Here is a 7,052-nt window from a genome sequence, read left to right as displayed (position 1 = left end):
TAGATAAACATGAACAAAATTTCAATTTTAATAAAAAAACAAACAACATTACACATCATACTCAACTGTAAAATAAATTTCTTAACTCAATTAAAAAAAAAAAAAAAAAAAATCACACGACACACTATACACGCTAATTTCCAAAAACATGACCTAGGTAGAAAGAGTGTGGCCACTTACGTCGTTGAAGAGTAACCAACCTGCTTTGACTGCATGCCACCCTGCTAGTCCGTAATCCTGCCAACCCTATCGAAAATCATAAATATATACCTGCCAACCTTATAAAAAAACTGAAGGGATATATATATAACAAAAGCGTGAGTCGCTGATCAAGTTGACATTTGGATAAACTTGATATATAATTTAATTGAGAGTGTATTTAAGCACAAGTTTTGGGTAACGTTCTAAAATATATAATATTATTATTGTGAAGATTATGTTTTTGAATTACGGTAAGTTTGTTATATATTATTTATTACTTTAAATTAAAATTATCATTTATTATTGAAATGATTTTAGATAATAAAATAAATCACGCTAAAATTAATATTTTTTTAAAATACATATTTGTATTAAATATATGATTACATCTCAAAAATTCTGTTGTAAAATAAGGTTCTATCAAATATCTCAAAACAGTCCAGCATGACGAGAATTTAAACTTTCGACTTTTTAATATTGTTATGTAATAATTTAGTTAATGTTATCAAAATAAATTATCACAAATTAAAGTGAAATAATTAAGTTTACACTTCGTACAAATGGTTTAAGAGATAACAAAAGTTCGAAAATAAAAGGAGAACATTATGAATGAAAGAAAAAAAAAAGGAGCATGATCTACGTATCAAAATTTTAACGAAATGGCATTGCAAACGGCACACTTCAGGATTAATGAACAGTAAGCGTTGCGGAAGACTACAGTCGAAGTCTGAATTTGAAACTAAGTGTTAGTGGGTACATGTAACAACGTTTTCCTTAGGAAGCTTTGGCGCAGACGACAGACTTTAATATTTGCGCATACATGACTACTGTACCAATTCATACGTGGCCTCTCCCAAATCTTAGAACCTAAAGTGGTTGGAAATCGGCCTGGTACCCCCAGACATCAGCCTTAGAAAACCTTTTTTAGCACATTAATATGTTTGCGTATAATAAACCATATAATGAAAGTTTCCATTAAAATATTGATATATATATATTTCTTTCGTGAATTGAACGCTTGTAGTTTATCAATTGAATGCTTGTAGTTTTGATAAAGATATCTCTATTGATAAATATATTTGCCTTCTGATATATAGGAATTGAAAAATCTTGACAAATAAATAATTTTATTGCAGAAACTTAAAAAAAAAACTGAAATGCTCTAGTTACTGTTGTGTTTCTTGAAGATATGTATATATTAGTTCTGTATTTTCAAAAATAACAAGATAGCATATGAATTTAGTGATTTATCTATTTTTTTTTTTAATTTCCATATCATATAAATATGATATAGTTGCCAATGTACTTAATTGAAAAGTATATATATTTATTTTTATAAATTTAATTTAAATTAAATTTTTAAAGTTATATGTATGATTTTTTTTATCAACCACATAATTTTGATTATATATATATAACAGTGAACAGCTGATCAATTCACCATTCAGATAAATTTCAACAGCCTATTTCATTTTCAGTCATTTCATGATGGATATCATATCTGAGAAGCCCTGGATTTCGTATCGAATAATAAGTTTGAAGATCACGTCGTTTTTTTCAAATGGTTAAATAAGTTGATTTAATGGAGGTCAGATTCTACACTTCTCTTTATCATCACATCATTTGTCATGTCCCCATAAATTCACATAATAAAAAAAATTATATTAATTCAAATCTATAATGTAAAATATTAATGTTAAAGCATTGAACCTATGAATGTTTTATCATAGTGGATACGCGATATTTTACTGTATATTCATTAATGACATTAATGTTGGTATTCATTACCACAGAAAATTTGGATTAATTTATGTGATAATTACACATGGAAAGGATTCATCGATAATACATTGAATGTGGCCCTTTGAGCGATGGCGGGAGGAGGTCTCTGGAGTCTTCCGTCTACTTTCTAGCTATTGATCCTTCCTCGGAAGCACCGCTCCATCGACGATCCTCCACGACTTAGGTTCATCCAACAACAGCATGTAAACCCTTATTGCTTCTGTCGATTCGACTATGAGGTAGTATGGCATTGTGTTTTTGGTTCGTCGGCTTGCAGAGCTAATGGTTCAGGCCAATTCATGGTTCACTTACCTTTTTGTAATGTTACAGTTCTTCCACTGCTACATTCTTGCTCTGGTGGCGTGGGTTGTCGATTTATTCAATGTTCCACTGTTTCAATGAAATGTTTCAAACTTGCGGCCCTCGCGGGGACAGGTAGTTTTGCCTCGGAATTTTTATTTGAAAACACCATTAATATATCTTTAGATCTTTGTTGGATATATGTAACGTGTTTTCTTATCTGACAGGTTTCTTCGGAGGCACCTTATCATTCGAGAAGGGTTATGCCAGGCGCACCTTTCAGCACCATGTCAAGGTTTATCGTTTTACCCTATTGGGTTTCCGGGAATGTGAAGGATCTTGCTCTGAAATGCTACCAGGCAGCAGTCCTTGAGAGTTTAGGTTATGAGCCAGCTTGGTTTTGTCTCTCCTTCTTTCTTAATTTACTTTTCGTAAGGGTTTGTGCTTAAGGCCTTTAAGTTGTAACATCTGAGTCGAATCTCAGAGCCATTTCTCCATTAGTTTGGCTTCCAAGTATGCGGCTAGTACTGCCCCTATGCCGGAAGTTTTTTCTATGTACTCGATACAATTTTATCAAAAGGTCCTCATTAGGAGGGTTTTTGGATTTACTATGTAATTTTGTTGAATATATATATATATATATATATATATATATATATATATAGCTACCTGAGTTGTAAAAACAAAGAGGGTCTTTATACCCTGGATTGAACTCCATTTTTCCTCTTTTAAAAATACAAGTTTATCAATGGTTTGGTTTTACTCATCATATTGTTATTGTAACGAATGTATCAGTTTATGTTTTTCCAAAATTTGTTTGGTGTCTTATCGGTTCTGTTTTATAATATTTGTGCTTAGTTCTGAAAGTAATTGGGGTTTCGACCTACTTTCTATAATTACTGTGCATCATAGTTTATGCTTGCTATAAGCCATGGAGGATCCTTGTCGTCTGGTCCTATAATTAATTTGGGGTTTCTTATTTGTCTTGAATTTTATTCTCAAGTGAACCGTTGTAATCGTGTTAACATTTAGTTATTGCATACTTTTGTTCTCTCGTTTTCCTTTTGTTTAGGATAATTTCCTTAGCAAATATGCGGATTTGGGCATATAATGGTTTGACCTTAAGTTTCAGTTTTTTTCTCTTTACAACTTGTTCTAGAATGAAGAGAATTTACTTTGATTATTAAGTATATACCACTGTTTGATAGGTTTAAGTCTTTATCACGAAGTTCTCTTCTTTAATTTCTATATTTCCTCTTAAAGGGATTTACAGGGTAATCACTTGAGATCTATTCTTCTAAGAATTCTTATATTCTTGCTACAGATTTGCAGAGTTTTTATTTAGTTGATGTATACACTAGAACACAATTTAAAAACTGTTGCTACAGGCCAACATACTTAACTGTTCTAAAGAATTAACATTCTTCAACTTTAATTGCAACCTTAATCTCACATCATAAATAATTACATAAAGTTTAAATACTTATTTGGTTCCAGATGTAACCATTGTTCACTGTTTGAAGTTGAAACAAATAGTTTATCATATTTTCCTCCCAACCTTGATATTTGCCTTCAAGTCCAAGTCTCCCCCCGAGCTGTTACTCACATGCAGAATGTCTCCTGCAAGACCAGTACTTGTCACAACTATCTGGTCTTAACTAGACTTAGCTTTTTGGGATCTGCCTGATTCATCAGCACAGAAACCTCCATTTTCATTTTCATTTTTTCATCTCAGGTACCAATACCCTCTTGATTTCCTTTCCTTGAGAATAAATCTTGTAGGAAGTAGTTAGGAAAAGGTAACTGCCTACCCTAACTACCTGACATGTGAGGACCATATGATTGTCATTATCAAGACATTTACCTCATGTAAAAATTTAATCAAAGTAATAAATTTATAAACTTAAATAGTATTGTTTAGTTTATTTTACCGTAGTAATCAAATATTTACAATTACTGGGGACATCACATCTTTGCCCCCTAAGATTAAAGATTGTCCTGATGTTTTTTTTTTTTTTTTGCGAATAGATTTAGGTAAGTCTTCCTCATAACTTGTTCATCTTCCCAAGTGGCCTCCTTTGGCCCAAAGTGCTGCCATTGCACTTTAACTTGGGTGATAACTCATCTTCACAGGATTACTTCTCTTTGATCGAGTATATCGTGGGGTTCGACTAAGAACTCGCCTTCTGGTTCGACCTACACATAATAAATAAATTTTAGTCAGCTTTCCTCTAGTAGTTTGTCTTATTAATTCTTCATAACACAATATATTCTCATAGAGAGTTTACTTACTTGTATATCCTGCCAATTGATTATGTGGTTAGGATCATACACATATTTTTTTTACACAGAAACATGGAAAACATTATGCACATGTATGTGGCTGGGAAAGGCAAGTTGATAGTCCACACGTCCAATCCATGTCGGAATTTGTAAGGGACCGCAAAACTGGGGTGCTAATTTAGCACACCTAATCCAATGCAGAGTACTCCTCTTTGCTCATGGCTAAATGAAAACATGGTCTCTGGCTTAAAACCCTCAAAAACTTCTCTTCTGGTCAGCAAAATTTTTCTATTGGTCCTGAGCAGTCTTTAAATTTGAGCGCACCCTTTTGACAATATTTTCCATTTCTTTTAACATGGTAGGACCCAATATTAACTTATCCTCCGGTCCACCCCAACTCAAGGGTGTTCTGCATCAACGACCGTATAATACTTCGAAAGGACTCACTTTCAAAGATGTATGGTAGCTGTTGTTGTAGGCAAACTCCACTAAATGTATATAGTCTTCCCATTTGGAAGGCTGCTGCATTACATAAGTTCGCAACATGTATTCTACTATTTGATTCACCTGTTCAGTCTTCCCATCCATATGAGGGTGGTAAGCAGTACTAAAATGTAATTGTGTGCCTAGACCTCCAAATAAGGCTTTCCAAAAAGCTGATGTAAATTTTACATCACGATAAACAATGATGACTCTTCATATTGTATGTAATCTAAAGATATTTTGCATGAATATGTTAGAAATTTGAATGCCGTTAAAAGTAGAATGTACATGTACAAGGTGAGCAGATTGCTTAGCTTGTTCACTACCACCATTATTGACTCATTCTGTTTTTTAGACTTAGGTAGCCCCGTAATAAAATCAATGGAAATAGTCCCCCATTTCCATTTTGGAATAGGAAATGGGTGGAGTAACCCAGCTGGGTGATGATGTTCTGCCTTAACTTGTTGACACTCCAAGTAATGAGCCAAGTCTTCAGCCACTTCCTTTTCATACCGAGCCAAAATATTCTTTTCTGAGTGTAGTGATTAATTTCTGATATCTGGGATGGCCTGCATAAGAAATTTTGTGGTATTTGTCTAAATTTATTTATTTAATGTTTTTTTGATTTGGAACATACATTCTCCATCTATAAACCAACAAACCTTCTTGATTTACCTCATATCCCAGCTGTTGTTTGTTGTTGTACGGATTTCTAGCTTGCTGCCATAAGGTTTTATATTCAAGATATTGTATTGTTGCCTCCTTAATCTATTTTGCAAAAGTGGTACACACCTCACTCAAAGAGACTTAATATATGCAATTTAATTTTCGGCTTAAGGCATCAACACCACAATTTTCTTTTCCTTAAGTCAAATTCACTCAAGAAATCAATCCAACGGGCTTGCCTAACATTCATAGTATGTTGTTTGAAATAATTAGTTAAATTATGATGATCTGTCATTAATAAAAACTTCTTACCCAATAAAAAATGTTGCCACATTTTTTATGCGTGGATTACTCCTGCCAGCTCCATATCATAAGCCGAATATTTTTGTTCATGCTCTTTAAGTTTTTGTAACTCATAAGCAATAACTCTACTGTCCTGCATTAGCACACCACCAACACCTTCCCTGCTGGCATCTATGTAGACAATGTACTCTTTATTTGGGTCGGCAATACTTAGAATAGGTGCAGTAGTAAGCAAGTGCTTTCGCTGGTCAAAACTACTTTGACAGTTCAAGGTCCAAGTGAAGGTTTTCCATTTCTTATGTAGAGAGGTAACGAGGTATGCTACCCTGGAAAATCATTCATCAAACCTCCTATAGTATCTAGCCAAACCCATGAAGGACCTTACATTAGCTACATTCTTAGGTACTGGCCATTCCATTATGGTTTTTATTTTCTCTGGTTCGATCCCAATCCCATCTTTGGTAATGATCTGTCCCAAATATTGGATTTGTTCCCTAAAGAAATCACATTTGTTGTACTTGGCATACAGCTGGTGCTCCCTCAAGGTTTGAAAAACAATGTGTAGGTGTTCATTATGCTCTTCAATGTTTCATGAATAGATTAATATATCACCAATAACGATTAGTACAGACTTATCAAATATTGATAAAAAAATGTTGTTCATTAGACACATGAAAGTCATGGGTGCATTAGTTAACGCAAATGGAAAGAAAATGAACTCATAATGCCCATAACGAGTTCTAAAGGTTGTTTTGGCTATATCCTCTTCCTTAATCCTAATTTTATGGTATCCTTAGTGAAGATCAATTTTCGAGAATACCGTCGCTCCCTTTACTTGATCAAATAGTTCATCAATACGAGGAAAAGGATATTTATTTTTAACTGTCATCTTGTTTAGTTGTCGATAATCCATGCACATTCGTAAGGTTCCATATTTATTCTTGATGAAAAGTACAAGGGCTCCCCAAGGTGAGACACTTGGGTATATATACTTTTTTATCAAGCAATTCTTGTAGCTGCATTTTTAATTCAGT

At 33.5% G+C, this 7,052-nt stretch overlaps 1 long non-coding RNA gene across 3 annotated transcripts; it reads left to right on the top strand.

Annotated features, from left to right (window-relative positions):
* The first annotated feature begins 1,996 nt into the window (after positions 1 to 1,996).
* LOC149191125 (uncharacterized) lies at positions 1,997 to 2,923 on the top strand. Of its 3 annotated transcripts, none has more exons than XR_016256582.1 (3): positions 1,997 to 2,186; positions 2,314 to 2,418; positions 2,511 to 2,923. It is a non-coding gene; the product is annotated as an uncharacterized LOC149191125 (long non-coding RNA). The 3 variants fall into 3 exon arrangements; XR_016256581.1 differs by having other exon boundaries at positions 2,001 to 2,222; XR_016256580.1 differs by having other exon boundaries at positions 1,999 to 2,418.
* The last annotated feature ends 4,129 nt before the right edge of the window (positions 2,924 to 7,052 follow it).

This window comes from Pinus tabuliformis, chromosome 3_1, assembly GCF_031772625.1.
Source record: "Pinus tabuliformis cultivar Carrire ecotype Pingquan chromosome 3_1, CPIR1, whole genome shotgun sequence".
In the NCBI taxonomy this organism is placed as follows: domain Eukaryota; kingdom Viridiplantae; phylum Streptophyta; class Pinopsida; order Pinales; family Pinaceae; genus Pinus; species Pinus tabuliformis.
This window is presented reverse-complemented; position numbering and strand designations above follow the sequence as displayed.